Source organism: Corvus hawaiiensis, chromosome 6, assembly GCF_020740725.1.
Source record: "Corvus hawaiiensis isolate bCorHaw1 chromosome 6, bCorHaw1.pri.cur, whole genome shotgun sequence".
NCBI lineage: Eukaryota > Metazoa > Chordata > Aves > Passeriformes > Corvidae > Corvus > Corvus hawaiiensis.
In genome coordinates, this window is record NC_063218.1 from 46,163,865 (window position 1) to 46,177,825 (window position 13,961).

Here is a 13,961-nt window from a genome sequence, read left to right on the forward strand (position 1 = left end):
ACTGTAGCACAGCTCTGATCCTGGGACAAGGCTGGGATCCATGGGGCTGTTTAGCCATGAGGAAGTAAAACTCCTGCAGTAAGCCAGATCAAGAGTCTGATTTGCTGAGCATCCTGAGGCTTCAGGGAGCAGTAGGTGCTCCCAAGGGTAAGTTGATTAGCACTCCCTTGATCCTTACCCCTTGTCATTGCCTCCAGGAGTGAGGTCTACATGGGCAGAGTGTGGCCCATATGTCCCCTCACCATGTGCTACTAACACAGGTCAAGAGTGCAGTCCCACAGGCTTCCTAAACAGCATTTGTCTGCATTTATTAATCCAGATTATTTTTTCTCCATCAGCTCATCTAGTCTTGCCTTGAACTCATGCAAATACTGACAGCTGACAGCATCCTTGGGCAAGGAGTTCCCCAGGTTTGACCCCCACCACACAAGGACCTCCCTGCTCTGAAATTTGCCCCATTTTTTGCACTGGGAAGAGGCCAATCCCTGTCAGCCTTCTTTGGGCCATGCCTGACTTTGTAGCCCTCTACCATAACCTCTTCAGCCATGTCTTTTCCAGACTGAGAAGTCCTGGTGTGCACAAGTCCTTGCTTGCAGGAAGGCTCCTCCAGACCTTTGATCCTCCTTCATCCCCTTCTCCGTGTTGCCTTATTACGTCTTGGATTCGAGGCTTCAAAGAGGTGCCTTTTGGGGCACAGGTCAGTGTAGTGGCTTGGCAAGCATGCCTGCCCCACAGCTCTTGCTCCCTCCAGATGCTGCTGTTTCTTGGCCACAGGCTGTGCCAGCTCCTGTGATCCCGTTTGCTTAAGTAATTGGCAGTGCATACCACGCATCACCAGCTCGGAGCTTGTGCTGGGTGTTTTTGATCCAGGGCTCTTTCTCCTCTGGAAGAGGAGAGGTGTCGTCTGGGTGTTTTTATGAGTGTTAGGTCTCTTTCCTGACTGCAAATCCATCCTCCCAATTTGAAATCTGCTTGGTTTTCCTGCAGAGACCCCATGGTGTTTGAGGGACTGTAGGTGAGAGCCTGGCATTTTCTGAGAGCTGAAGGAAACACTTTTGGGGCTGTTCCAGCTCCTTTCCTTGGCTTTTATCCCAGGTAAAATGTATTTACATGATAACACAGCAAAGCAAAATAAGCAACCAAACCTCACTGCGGTCAATTCACTCCCAGCCTATTCGTGTCGATAAGACCATGATGGGCTCAAATTGGAACTTCAAACTTCTTTGAAGGCATTCAGCCAATTACAGAGGTGAGAACTAGCTGCACAGTTTGGGTCCCGAGATGAACTTTGCTGTAGGTGAGGCTGTAATGTGAATTTGTCATGTGAATCTGTCTTGATGACTAGTAACTCTTTATATTTTTTTTATTGTTTTTTTTTTGCTACAGTTTTTCCTTCCTTCTGGCCCCACCGCAAATTTGCTCTCACTCTAATCTTTTCTTTGGCAGCTAAAACTATTATCTTTATTGTTTCAAGGCTTGGCTTCTTCCTGTTAGATCTCCTAATTGGATTTCTACTCTCTGATCCATTTAGTCCCTCCTGTGCTTTCACTAAAACCTTTTAACCCTTCTCTAACCAGTTTCGCTAACCAGTTTCCCTTGAAGGTGCTCCTCTCCCCACACTGCTCCAATTCACCCCCTCTCACTGATTTGCAAGGGGACAGTTTTTCTAAGCCATGGATGTCCCCTCCAGTGTCACTGTCTGTACACAGTGTCATCATCACCTCCTTCACTCTGCAGGCTGCAAAGGCTCGTTGGGTTTTCACCAAAAATAACCAAAACAACTCACATCAGGTCTGAGGTCACCATAGAGCCAAAATCATCCAGAAATTATGACATTTCTGCTGTGGCTAGGAAAAGTCTGCTGCTTTGCACAGATTCACCTCCCACCCAGATCAGGTGCCAGTCCTGTGTTTCTGGCTGTCTTAAACAGTATTAGCAACTACAAGAGAGGTGAAACAGCAGTGGGGCTCTGACCACTTCTGTCACTGTGGGTCACTTAACCCTTCCACTCCTCTTCATCGTCTTTGGAAAATGCAGTTCACACCTCCCATCAGTCTTGCTCCTTTGGCCTTCAAGCCTCTCGTAACAGTGCCAGAGTCTTCACTGGAGGCTTTGAGCATGCCAGGAGTGACCTGATTGCATTTCAAGTGCTTTCTGTACAGCTGAAATGACCTCTGTCCTCCATACCAGCAATGATCTCTGTCCTCTCCATGAGTAAATCAGTGCTTTGGTTTCTCCGGCCAGCAGGTATGCTCCAAGCTGTCCTATGAGCACAGCAAGACGGTAATGGAGTCTGGCGTGGAAGGGGCTTGAGTACCCCATATCCCAAGAAGGGGCTGCTGGTTTCATGGCCAGAGCCATGCAGCTCCTCCCACAGGAGGAGGGTGGAGCTGACACAATGGCACCTCACCACTGGTCTGGTTTTTCCGTCAGGCCACGCAGTGATGCAGCGCTGTGATTTTTCAAGCAGCCAAGATCTTCACTTGTAACATTTCTTTACAACAACTTGGGGCACAAGGCAGGAAGCTCCCCTTCAGGTCAGTCAAGCCCAGTGCAGGCAGAGGTGGTGGAATAAGACCTCCACTTAGCAAGATGTTAAGTACAAAAGGAGATGTAAATACAAAGGGAGACAAAATGGGAAGAAGAGGTACCAACCCTACTAACTGGCTGCTCAACCCAGATCCATCTGCCTGGCTCTTAACAGGCCTCAACGGACCCAGTTCATCTCCTCCTTTCATTCTTTTTTCCAGCCTTTTTACCGCCTCGGTGCCTTTGTGTTGATGTTGCTGGAGCGCATTGCCATAGTTAAAACTGTTATTCTCAGCAGGGTTTGCATCTTACCTGTGAGACAGATAGACATGGAATGGAGACATACATGAATATGTGTGTTTACCCTCATTTCGGTTCCCACTGGCCATGCGGAAAAACAAATCTGATGGGAAAGGAGAAGCCTTCAGGGGGAATGGGGAGAGAAGGAGAATATCACCTTGGAGGAGCTTCTCCAAGGAATACACAGTCTAAGCCAAAAGTATGGGATAGAAGAGATGATCACCTGAGAGCAGGGGTGGGTGGAGATGGACGTAGGTTTGTTGGAGGTGTTACTGGACTGAGAAAACACACAGTGTCAAGTCTATTGTAAGGGTGCAGTGTACATGTGGAAATGTGGGGATCACGGTTTCCACCCTGCACACTGTTCCCACACTGGCAGTGCCCACACAACATTCCTCCTTAGCCCTGTCGTTTTCCTTGGCTTTGGCTGGTCCAAGTGCTGAAAAGGGGTTGCAAGTGTTATTTTTTTTTAATTATTTTTTGAATGTGCTTATCAAATACCTATAAATTCTACTTTATTCTTATTCTTCTTTTATAATATTATTTACTCGAGGTATGGGGAAGGCGGGGAACTGAGTCTTTGGCACATTCTCATAGGTATTCTTGTCCAGAGAAAAATGATAACAAAACTTTTGACTTTTAGACTTTTAGGATTTTTGGCTTTGGTGTATCAGGCCACCATAATTTTATTGTTGTTCCTCAGGGAATGATTCAGAATAATAGAATCTGCTAGGAAAGATAGACCAAGTTCCTGAGTTTTTTGGCTAATGTTATTATGCAAGTTTGAATTGATGGAACGGTTCTGAATTGCTTCACTCAAACCTGCAGTGAATGAAGAATTGAATCAATAGCTGCTGGGCCCTGTTCCAGCCCCTCCAGAAACAACGGACTTATTTCTCTGCTTCCACCAGCCCACCAGCTCTGATGGTGGCTAGCTGGGGATTTTGGGGAGTTCCCAAAGGAGTAACTGCTTTAAGGGAAATCACTCTGTGCTGCTGCATCCGGACATGGTTTTATTCCAGCTGTCACTGGGTCAGCATGTGTGATCTTGGGTGGCTGTGGATGGGATACCTGCACCAAATACAGGCAGAGCAGATCTTGCTTGGAGAAGCAAGAAGGGGCAAAACTGAGCCACTGGACGCTTTCTGCCCTGGATGGTTGACTGGTTTCATTCACTCTGCCCCACCATTGGATTAGTTTATCACATTCCATTGCTGTCTTGTAGCCTTGCTGCCTGATGACACTTACAGTGACGTGGTGGAGGAAGCCTCTGCTGGGCCTTCCTTCCACTGTAACTCTTTCAAAGGTTCCATGGTCAGATGTCCCAGCTGTCTGGAGGGATGTCCATTGTCCGGAGACACAACAGCTCTGCTGACAGCTCAGCTGCAGGAGAGCTGTGCAAAAGGGGACCTTGTGCTACCTCCCTGTGCTGGCAGTTGCAGTATCTTCAGCTCTTGAAGGAGCTGCTCACTCCTGCTTGGAGGAGGGAGCTGAGCTCACTTATGCAATCCACCAGTGCTGCCCATGCCTGGCCAAAATGTGTGGGGCTGCTGGGGGGTGGCTCCTAGCCAAGAAGTGAGGCCCAGGCCCTCTGGAGTATTTTGATATCTCACATTCTTTGATTCTGCCTGGAGGCAGGACTCCTCTCCCATCTAACATGAGGCACTTGACTATACCTGGCTCCTGCCTAAGCAGAGGAGGAAGATGGCACCTCCAGGGGCTGAGTCAGTCGGCAGAGAGAGAAATCACTCTCAAGTGGGATTTTTCCATTGACTGAAAATCTCCCCAGGTTACTGGGGCCCAAGATTATCAGCCTGCGTTAAAGCCTGAGATAAGAGATGGCAAATTGCAGGGCTGGAAGTTCACTCCTGTCTTAGGTGAGGACCAAATGAGTTGGGGATAAAGGGGAATGCTTCTAAATCATGTGCAAGGAGTGCAGAAATGGCTCTTTCTCCACGAGAGAAATGCTGGTGAAAACCCCAGCTCAGTATTTCTGACAGCCTTGTCCCCAAGCCCCACTGCTGGCCAGGGCTGCTATTTGCCTTTCTCATGGGTGTTGCTACACCATGGCAGTGCCCAGACAGCCAGGTCTTACTGCCTTGTTCAGCCATTGTAACCTGCTCTTAAAAGCACTGACAGCACTGATAGGGAAGTCCTTTCGTACCCACCTGGCTCCACACTGACCCACACCGGACCTCCTGCCATGTTGTCTGTTCCCTTTGGGAAAGCTGCCAGAAATGTCAATGTTTTCACCCTCCTGCTCTGTGTATGGCAGTGGGGAGATGGAGCTAATGAGGAGGTGCAATCCATGCCATCACTTTCTGTGATTGTCATTCGCCTTCTTCTTCTGCATCGAGTCAATGGGGAAATCCAGTATCTGAGCCAAACAAGGGACATCTGTAACCATGGTCTAACCAGCACTGCTGGAGGCTTGGTCCTGAGGATGAGCAGAGCAACCTCAGAGCCACATGGACACCTCCCTTTGCGCTTGTCTGCTCTATAAAGTCACCGCAAATTAACTGCAGGTATGTCCGGAAAATTAATGAGTTCAAGACCTTTACAGCCTCACACGGGCCATCTTCTGCAGGAACAGTGTCCTTAATTAAATCATACCTCATTCACAAGGAGCTGTACTGAGCCCCAAGGCAAGGAAGGCAGTCAGGCTGCCTGGTGCTGTACTGGCAAGATGTGAGTCCACTGGGAAAAGGCTTCTACAGCTTCATCCACATCCGCCTGCAGGGCAGAGTGGGGTGAGGAGCCAGCCTGGATTCATTAATTGCTGGCGTGGGGTGGCAAGGAAGCCAGCCCGAGTGCTGGCCAATGGGGGTGGATAGCACCTCGGCAGCATAGCTAATTCATGGAGTGAAATGAGTGTTTGGGATGTGGTATAATGGAGAAGTGAGTCAGGCACAGCACTACATGTAGCTGATCCTATGGTTCCACCCTCCAGCATGCTCAGACCCCTCTTCAGGTCATCTTCTCTTGTGAGCTGGCAAAACCTCAGTGGTCTTCTTCTGGGGAGAATAAATGACAGGGAGCAGGGTTAGCAGAAACCAGGTACACTTATCCCAGAGGTTCAGCATGAGATCTGAGTATGGAGGCTGTTGTCCTACAACTTTGTCCCATGAGCAGGAAGGAGATGAACATAGATGCCTGGGCTGGAGGGTCTAGGGGGCTTGAGGGGAGAAGCTCTGCCAGGATACCTGCGTTGCTGTTGTCTACCCTCTACCACCACCAAGGTCATGTGGATATGTTTCTTCAGAATCTACCTAGGCACCTGTACCTACCCCACCTGGTGGATTGGGAAGAACCCTCTCTGGCTGTGGGGAGTCAAAATGTACCAGTTCCCACCTCCAGCACCGCAGGAAACCAGATGATGGCTGCATCTTTCACTCAGGTGCGCACCTTGGCAGAAGCTGCATGTGTTTGAGTAGAGAAGCCAGCACCAAGGTGTTGAGGAAACTTTCCTGTCTGACCATTCGGGAGTGTGGTGGCCAGAGTGCTTCCTGAACGGTCAGACAGGAAAGTTTCCCTAACGAAGGATGGACTGTTTGCATTGTGCACCTGAGTCCCCTGTGCTCACGAGGGGCTTAAGGCTCCAGTTCTGGGCTCCGTCAAAACCATCTTGCAGGGGCTGGCTGGGAGAAAAAAATGCCCCTGCAACTGCAGCCAAGCCAGAAAGCATCCCTGGGGCCGTGGGTCTGCGGGCCCGCACCCACGCTGTACTGTCTGGGGCAGAGCCAGGCAGGTGGAGGCGGCCCCGCTGGGGCACAAGGAGCACACTGCCGGTGCTGAGGAAGCTCCATCGCTCCCGGGCAGAGGTGACCTGAGCGCAGGCTGTCCCTGGTGAGGTGACCACCGGGATGTGGTGGGAAGCCGGGGGGTGGAGAAAGAGGACATGCAGAAGAACCCAGGCTTGCGAACGCAGTTCTGGCAGCTGGGGAGAAGTGCTCTTTTCCCTTCCCTTCTCCACGGCTCTTTTGTTTTCCGCAGGCCGACAGAAGAGGCTTCCAGTAAGCGGCAGGGGTGGGGGCAGAGCCCACCCGCACAAAGGCAGCTCCCCACGGGCTCTGTGACCGCTGTCACGCTTTTTCGTTCAAATCAACGCCAGCAGTGGATGACGTGGGGCTGGTGCTCCCCAGCCCCGGGGCTGATTGGTCCCAGCTCAGGTTTGAACGCCAAGGTGTCCTGGCAACGAGAAGCAGAGGAGCCAGACTTTCCCGTCCCCACTCGGCTCCGGGAGCACGGCGGGTGCTGGGAAGCGAGAGGCATCGCGGGCGAGGAGCAGCGCGCAGGGCCGCTGGCTCTCCTCCAGGTACCCTGTGCGCGGTGCCGGGCCGTGCCCCAGCCCCAGCCCGGGAGCTGGGATGAGCTACAGCCGGTGCGGGTGTCAGGTGGCCGCCGGCTGCGACTCCGCACAGGCGGCACCTGCGCTCCCGCACAGACAGGCAGCGGCGGAGCTGGTTGCAGCTGGGAGTGGGCAGGGGGGAATCGCTGGTGTTTGGGGGGTCTTGAAAGTGCCCGTTCAGTGGTGTTTGTGGGAGGGATGCCTGGGGAGAAGCTGTGCAGGGAGGGGGGAAGTCAAGGGACCTTCCAACAGTTGTGTGGTCAGCTCTCTTGCCCCAAGAGGACGGAGCAAGTGATTTTGGCTAGTTTTGGGTTCGCCTGATTAATCAAACTCACAAAAGCCCTGCAGGGCACCCGGGGCTCTGAGATGCGCTAGAAGATGGCTACATTGAAATCAAACTGTTTTTTCCTGCTGACAGAGAGCTGCTCTGCTTTTGCTTCAGCGCAACCCACCCGCATGTCCGTCCCTCTGGAGCTGGGGGGTGAGGAGGGAAGGGCGCCCCAGGGCTCAGCTGTGTGCAGGAAAGCAAAGGGCATTGCGGGGGCGTGCTGTAAAGAAAAGGCTTTTTCCTCCACCTGGAAGATGCGAGCAGAGATACGAGGAGCTGGCTGGTGGAAGAGTTTGCCGGCATGGGGAAGGCAGCACTCAGCACAGCCCATTTTGCACCTGTCAAAACTAGCAGAGACATACCTGTGTCTGTGAAAATGTGTGCCAGCCATTAATGACGGGGCACGTCCGAGCTGTCCAAGATGACAAACCACCTGCACGGGGTAACAGCCATCCCGGAGGAGCTTCCTGGCTCAGTGGCAGGTGGTGAGCCTGTGGAAGGGTTGGTGTCCTGCACGGATTCAGTGGCACACATTGAAAAGCAGTATCACGATTCAGGTCTTCCTGCTGCAAGTGGGAGATGTGATCCAAGACCTTTTGGATCACAGCTTGCGTTATTTGTTAGGGCACAGGGCTGAGACCTGCCTGAACAATTCTTTCTCACAGACCCAAAGGCATGATGAGACTTGGAGATCCCTCCTAGTATCATAGTAGAAGAGCAGTTCCTCAGCATGCCAGTGGCAGGGAAAGGCAGAGGGACACCAAAAAATGAGCAGAGAGGGTTTTGCTGGCAACGTGTTGTTGCTGACCTGGATTCGCACTGATGACCTGGAGGGGTGAGATTAGCACAGTCAGCTTGTCCCAGGGCTGTGGGAGATTAAAGAGAGGGAAAGGGTCATGCCTGTTACATACATCATTTTTCACTGTTTAAATGGGAATATGTAGCACAAGTTGTCAGTTTAAAAAAAATATATCCTGCATACTGAAGTGTTGCCAAAGTTTACAATTTTGGAGTGGTGGGCTTACAGCAGAGGCTTTGCCTAGAAAACCCAGTCACTAGATCTGTGAGAATCAGTGATGCTTTTTGTATCTAAATGAAAGTTAACAAAAAATGTCTGTCCCATGTAGTAAGAGGAGGTTTGACCTAGATGAACCTGAAAATAAATAAACATGAAAATTCACTAAAGGTGAATTAAACAAACTGGGTATCTAAATTATTTTTTCAACAATCATGTTTTTAAATTGAGCAGCTTGGGACTGGACGGTGTTCCTACTTGGACCAACAGCTCTCCCTGCTCCCAATTAGTTGAAGTAAGACTTGTTTCTCTGAAGGGTTAAGGTGAGTACATTCTTCAGGCTTTATTAAACCCATGAACAGTAATGTCAGTCTGAAACCCAAGAGAGGGAAAAACGTACCCACACCTTGCAGGCAGGCCATAAACAGAAACAAATTCAGCTCACTCTGTATCTCCCCAACAATTTGGCCGAGGCGGTTTATGAACTGGGAACATTAGCCCCAGTGAAGCAAGGCAGGACTTTCCCAGATAGTCATTAAATAACTTATCTTTCCTGGTATTTTATGGAATAAACAGTGCCTGTTGCTTGCTAATAGCATCTGCTTTTATTTGAGTGGGATCGTATTTTATAACAATCCTTCTGTTCAGTTTGCAGTGACCCCAGCAAGCAATCACTCTGTGGCTGGTAGTAAATTCACTCCCAGAGGTTTAATGATGGTATTTACTGTAGGAGCTGCCAGTTTTAGGGCTGTAGTGATTAGGGTGGGTTGATGGGACACAGGGCAGTTGGATAATTGCTAGTGATGAGCCAGTGAACTCCCAGGTAATTGCACCTTACCTGGAGAGGTGTGCTGGCATGAGCGGTGTTTTAAAGACAAAGCTGTGAGGAGGATAAAGGACAGTCATTGTCTCCATATGACAGCACTGAATCATGAACAGGAAATTATCCCTTCTCCTCACCAAGAAAAATAATGCTTGGTCTGTTTTCTTTCCTGTGTCTTCTTAAAGGAAAGACAGACATGGTAGGACTCATGTGCCTGTCAGTCTGTGCCCGTTCCTTCTCTTGATACCCTTTAAATGCTGTTGAGAAGTAGAGATGCTCTGCTTCAGGACACCTACAAGTGCTATGAAAATGGGTCTTGAGGGAAGGAAAGACAGACAAACTCCCTCACTGACCCTGGCCTGGGAAGGCCTGGCATAGACCAGACCTTGTTAGACACCAGAGATGCCTGATAGCAGAGGGACCCTGGCAAAGCTCACTCACCAGAAGGCTTCAGCATAAGCTCAGATTTCCTCCACAGATGTGAGGTCCAAGCAATCCTAGTTCCTAGGACAGCAGACATTATTAATGGTATTATTAAAGGGAGACAGTAATTTTACTTTTAATGAATGTGGGATCTACATAAGTTGGTGCGGTCACTCGCTAGAGCCCTGTTGGCCCTTGGGCAAGTTTTCTCAAGTCCCAGCCATTTCCATCTATGTTTGGGCTCCTCAGGATATTACTCAGCCTGCATGTATGTGGATTTGGTAGTCCTCACCTGGCCCTAGTGTTTGAGGCTGTCTCTGGTCCTGCATCACCCCAATGCCTGCGGTCTCCAGCCTTGGGACTTTGTGTTTGTTTGCCCTGCATACCCAGCAGTGGAGAAGCCAAAATTGCTTTGCCCTCCCTGCTCATGAAGGAGAGGGCTGGAGACTTGATCCCTGTAATTTCCAGCCTCTCCTACCCCAGAAAGGAGTAATCCCCAAAGCAATGGTGACACCGGAGTCCTCTAATGCCTCTTGAGTCTTCATCAGCAGGTCCTGGAGGGCTTTGGGAAAGATGCCGTATGCCTTACATCTATTTTAGATCTGGGAGGGTTGAAGCAAAGCAAGGGACAGAGCCTTGACACACAATGACAGTAGTAGAGCAAATGGCAGGTTTAGGTAGGGGCAAAGGGACTGATAGAACAAAGGGGCTGACAGTGGTGCTCCTCGGCGGGTCTGGTACCAAGAATGCTCTCATTAGGTGGCTCTTTATCTGCTAGAACCTTTTCATTTTGCCTCTTGATTAAAAGACAAAGACGGGGATTGTGTCTGTTCTCTCCATCTTAATGAGGTTTCCTCTCCCTCTGTAGCAAGAGAGAAAGAGTGCAGCAAAACCAGCAAAACAAACTCCAGTACAAGATTGTTCCAGTGATGGGGACAAAATAAGTAGTTTGTGGGCTCAGAACCTCCCAGGCTGCTCTTGGTCCAGCAAGAGTTTAAGGGGTTTAGCAAGTCAGAAGTGCCGACAGAAAAGCTGTGGCAGGGTTATCAATATATTAAGAATTTTGGGTAATTGGACCTAAAATTTCCAGGTACAGGCTGATAGAAATGATAGTGCTGGTCCAGACTGCCGAAGCTCCATGGACATGCCTGGAGCTGCTCTACTGTTATGGCCAGTGGTGGGAAAAGGAGTTTAAGCTGTTCTCATTCTGCAGCCTGATCCAAGCACTTGCTGCTCCACCACCTTCTTTGTTGGCATGAGCATTTCTCCAACTGCTTGATGCAGAGGCATTGCTCTGGGGCAAATTATTTAGCTTTTCTTTTCCCTGATCCCCTTCCATCTCCTGTCTAAATCCTTTGCCACATGAGGGTTGGGAAGAAGCTTGCAAAACACCTGCCGGAAGAGCTTTGAAGACAGAAAGCAGAATGCCCAAATGATAAGTTGTATGGGCAGTATAAACAAACCTGGCTATATGTTTCCCAGGCTAAACAGGGAAGGAGGAGGGTTTAACTGGTGGGTGGCACCCATGCCCTAATTACAAGGCTTGTCTCTGGATCCCTTCGGTGTGAAGCATCCTCTTGGCTGCAAAACAGCTGATACAGTCACACCTGAGCAGAGGTAGGGGAGGAAAAACTTGACACACGAGCAAACCAGGATAGGTGGAAATTTCCTTTGGGAGGAAGGGGGTAAGTGGTGGTATCAGCAGTGGGTTGGAGATGGTCTTCTGGACCACCTCCAGACCTACTGGTCCTGCTGTACCTCCTCTTTCTTCTTGCTTGGTGCGTTTTTCCAGGTGGTTGCTATATGGTCTTGAGGGTCCTATGAGATCTAGGAAAGTCCTTCCTGTAGCTGCTTTCCTGCCATCAGACCCTGTTTATCCTCTCTGACACCTGATTTGGGGGGATAACTTCTGGCATTTTAGTACTCTCTTTGTCCCACGCCAGTTTGCCAACTCAAGAAGCAGCACAACCCCAAAGTTGGACTGAATAAGTAAATTGTGAGTGTGCTTTGCTTTCTGAACCTTTCCAGCATTTCAGGGTCACATCTCTAACATGTCTTTGCAACAGTGGGAGTTAAAACCTGGTGGTGCATGTGTACGTGCTAAGAAAAGTGAGATATCCAAACAGCTACTGTTGAGGAGACAATAAACACAGCAGATGCCGTGAGGGCTGATGGATCTTCCGAGCTTAGCCCCAGACAGGTGTCTTGGGCCTCTTCCATTACACCTGTGGTTCTCTCCTTACTGCCATTTTTTGCATTTCACTTGTGCTTATGACCTTGCCCTAAATCGAAGTTATTCTTGCAGATGTAGCACACTCTGAAGAGCACCTGGAATAGGTTTGCAGGTCTGGCCCCTTGTTTTGGCCAAGTGATTTCTGCATGGGCAGGGAAGTGCAGATTTAGCAGCCTGGGACCAGGGAAAGTGATTGCAATTCACGCCTCTGCCTTTGATGCTTTGTAGCTTGGGTGAAAATCAGTCCAGTCAGGATCAGTTGCATGAGGACATACAAGTGCCTGAAGATGCCGGTTAATATCTTCATGCTGTTTATTTTGCTTTTAAGCTGGATCTGGGAGTTTTCTTTCATGTTTGGGAAATAAGAAGAAGTATTTCTTGTCTTTCCTTTTATTACTATTCTCCAGCCTGCAAGCTGCTGGGGTAGATATCCCCACAGGTGTGCAAGTGCATGCTGCAGGCCCTGATCTCAGCTGGAGACTTGGGTTGGATCACACTAAGCCAGCCCTGGAGCTGAGTGGCTGAGATGCTCTTTAAGCCCTGCAGAGCTGCGTGTAGTGGAGGGTATCTTTTTCCGCAATGAACATTTGATTCCCGCAGCACTATGGGAAAAGGGACATATCTGCACCACCTGGGTGTTCCTCCATCGCTTGCTGGGGCCGAGCAGCACCTGCTCACAACCAGTGCTTTGCCTTGGAAGCCCCTGAGGGCTGCTGAATGTATCTGCTGCCTGGTTTCTCTCTTAGTTAGTCCGCATGTAACAGCCTGGGAGATTATTGCCCCCACCCATCCATCTTGCCAGACAGATGTTAGAGATGGTGATGGATATATCTGCTCTCAGATTAAAAAGCAGTTTAAAACACATCCCCTGCCAGCTGTGCCCCTCTGCCCTGTTAGCTTTCAAGTGCTCTCTGGAAGAAATCCTTTTGTTGTTGTTGTTGTTGTTGTTTTTTAAATCAGCCCTACCCTTTCCTGCAGTCTTCTTGTGCTGTTCTCTGCCTGGCAAAGCCCCAGCAGCAGCCCCCGGGCAACGTGGCACGTGTAGTGGAAACGACTTTGGCTGACTGGGATGCTTTTGCAGGGAGTCCAGGTGCTGTACACAGTACAGTGGGGAGGAGAAGACGCCTCCAGATGGAAGTTAGAGATCTCTTCCTCCTCCCTTTTTTCTCCTGAACCCAGAAATTCAGTGTTTGTGTCAGCATAACTCAATAGCACGGGGATAGAGAGGAGCTGGAGCCTCCACAGCACAAAGCAAAAGCCTCAATTTGCTCTCAGTTGCCTGTTGCAGGAACCCCTTTGACTCCTGGTGCTAAAGGGAGAAAAGGAGCTGCATGGGGAGGACACCACAGGACAACTCCTTTAGGGGGAGAGTGGATGCTTTCTCCTCTGCATTGAACATTTGTATACCAGCTTGTCCTGCCCTGATGTCTCTGCATAGGCAATCTTTCCCTTAGCATGAGTTTTCCTGGCTTTTCCCTGGGACCTTGAGAGTTAGTCATCCCCACACTGCCTTCCCAGGGCTTCTCATCCTGCCAGAGCCTGTAACAGCATGGGCTGTGGTGCAGGTCTCACTCCTTTCCTCAGTTTGCCCTGCAACAGTGGAAGCAAGGATGTGCTGGTCACTGCACTCAGATTAAAGGCTGGTAAACTGCCCTTTGGCTGAGGTAGATTTAAAGGTCTAAGAGCAGCAATGCTCAAAAAAATACCTCCTCTCTTGGTGGGAGATGTGGGTGAGAAATTCTCTCTTGGTGGTGATGCTGTTGGGACGGTGATGCTGTTGGGACAGGGATGCTGGGATGGCAGCCTTAGTGGGAGATGGCTCTGCCTGCGTTAGTCATGGCGGTGGAGGGGAAACCCGTAAGATAAAAATGTAAATTATGTGTGTTCAAGAGATAGATAAACATTACTTCTACCAGCACCGTAAACCAGGCCTGTTCTCCCCACCTCCTCCCAGATTTTACC

General features: G+C 49.9%; 2 protein-coding genes across 3 annotated transcripts in view; both read left to right on the forward strand.

Moving 5' to 3' along the window:
- Positions 1–6,913, forward strand: part of LRRC56 (leucine rich repeat containing 56) — an 83,165-nt gene extending 76,252 nt beyond the window's left edge. Inside the window, exons 15-16 of one of the 2 annotated variants that reach the window (XR_007204306.1) lie at positions 6,092–6,226; positions 6,823–6,913. The gene's annotated coding sequence lies outside the window, so the exon portion shown is untranslated. The remainder of the gene's footprint in view (positions 1–6,091; positions 6,227–6,822) is intronic. The other variant, XR_007204305.1, reaches the window with a different exon arrangement.
- Positions 6,914–7,054: 141 nt separating this feature from the next.
- The window catches only part of RASSF7 (Ras association domain family member 7), a 33,625-nt gene continuing 26,718 nt past the window's right edge, over positions 7,055–13,961 (forward strand). Inside the window, exon 1 of the mRNA XM_048307182.1 lies at positions 7,055–7,143. The gene's annotated coding sequence lies outside the window, so the exon portion shown is untranslated. The remainder of the gene's footprint in view (positions 7,144–13,961) is intronic.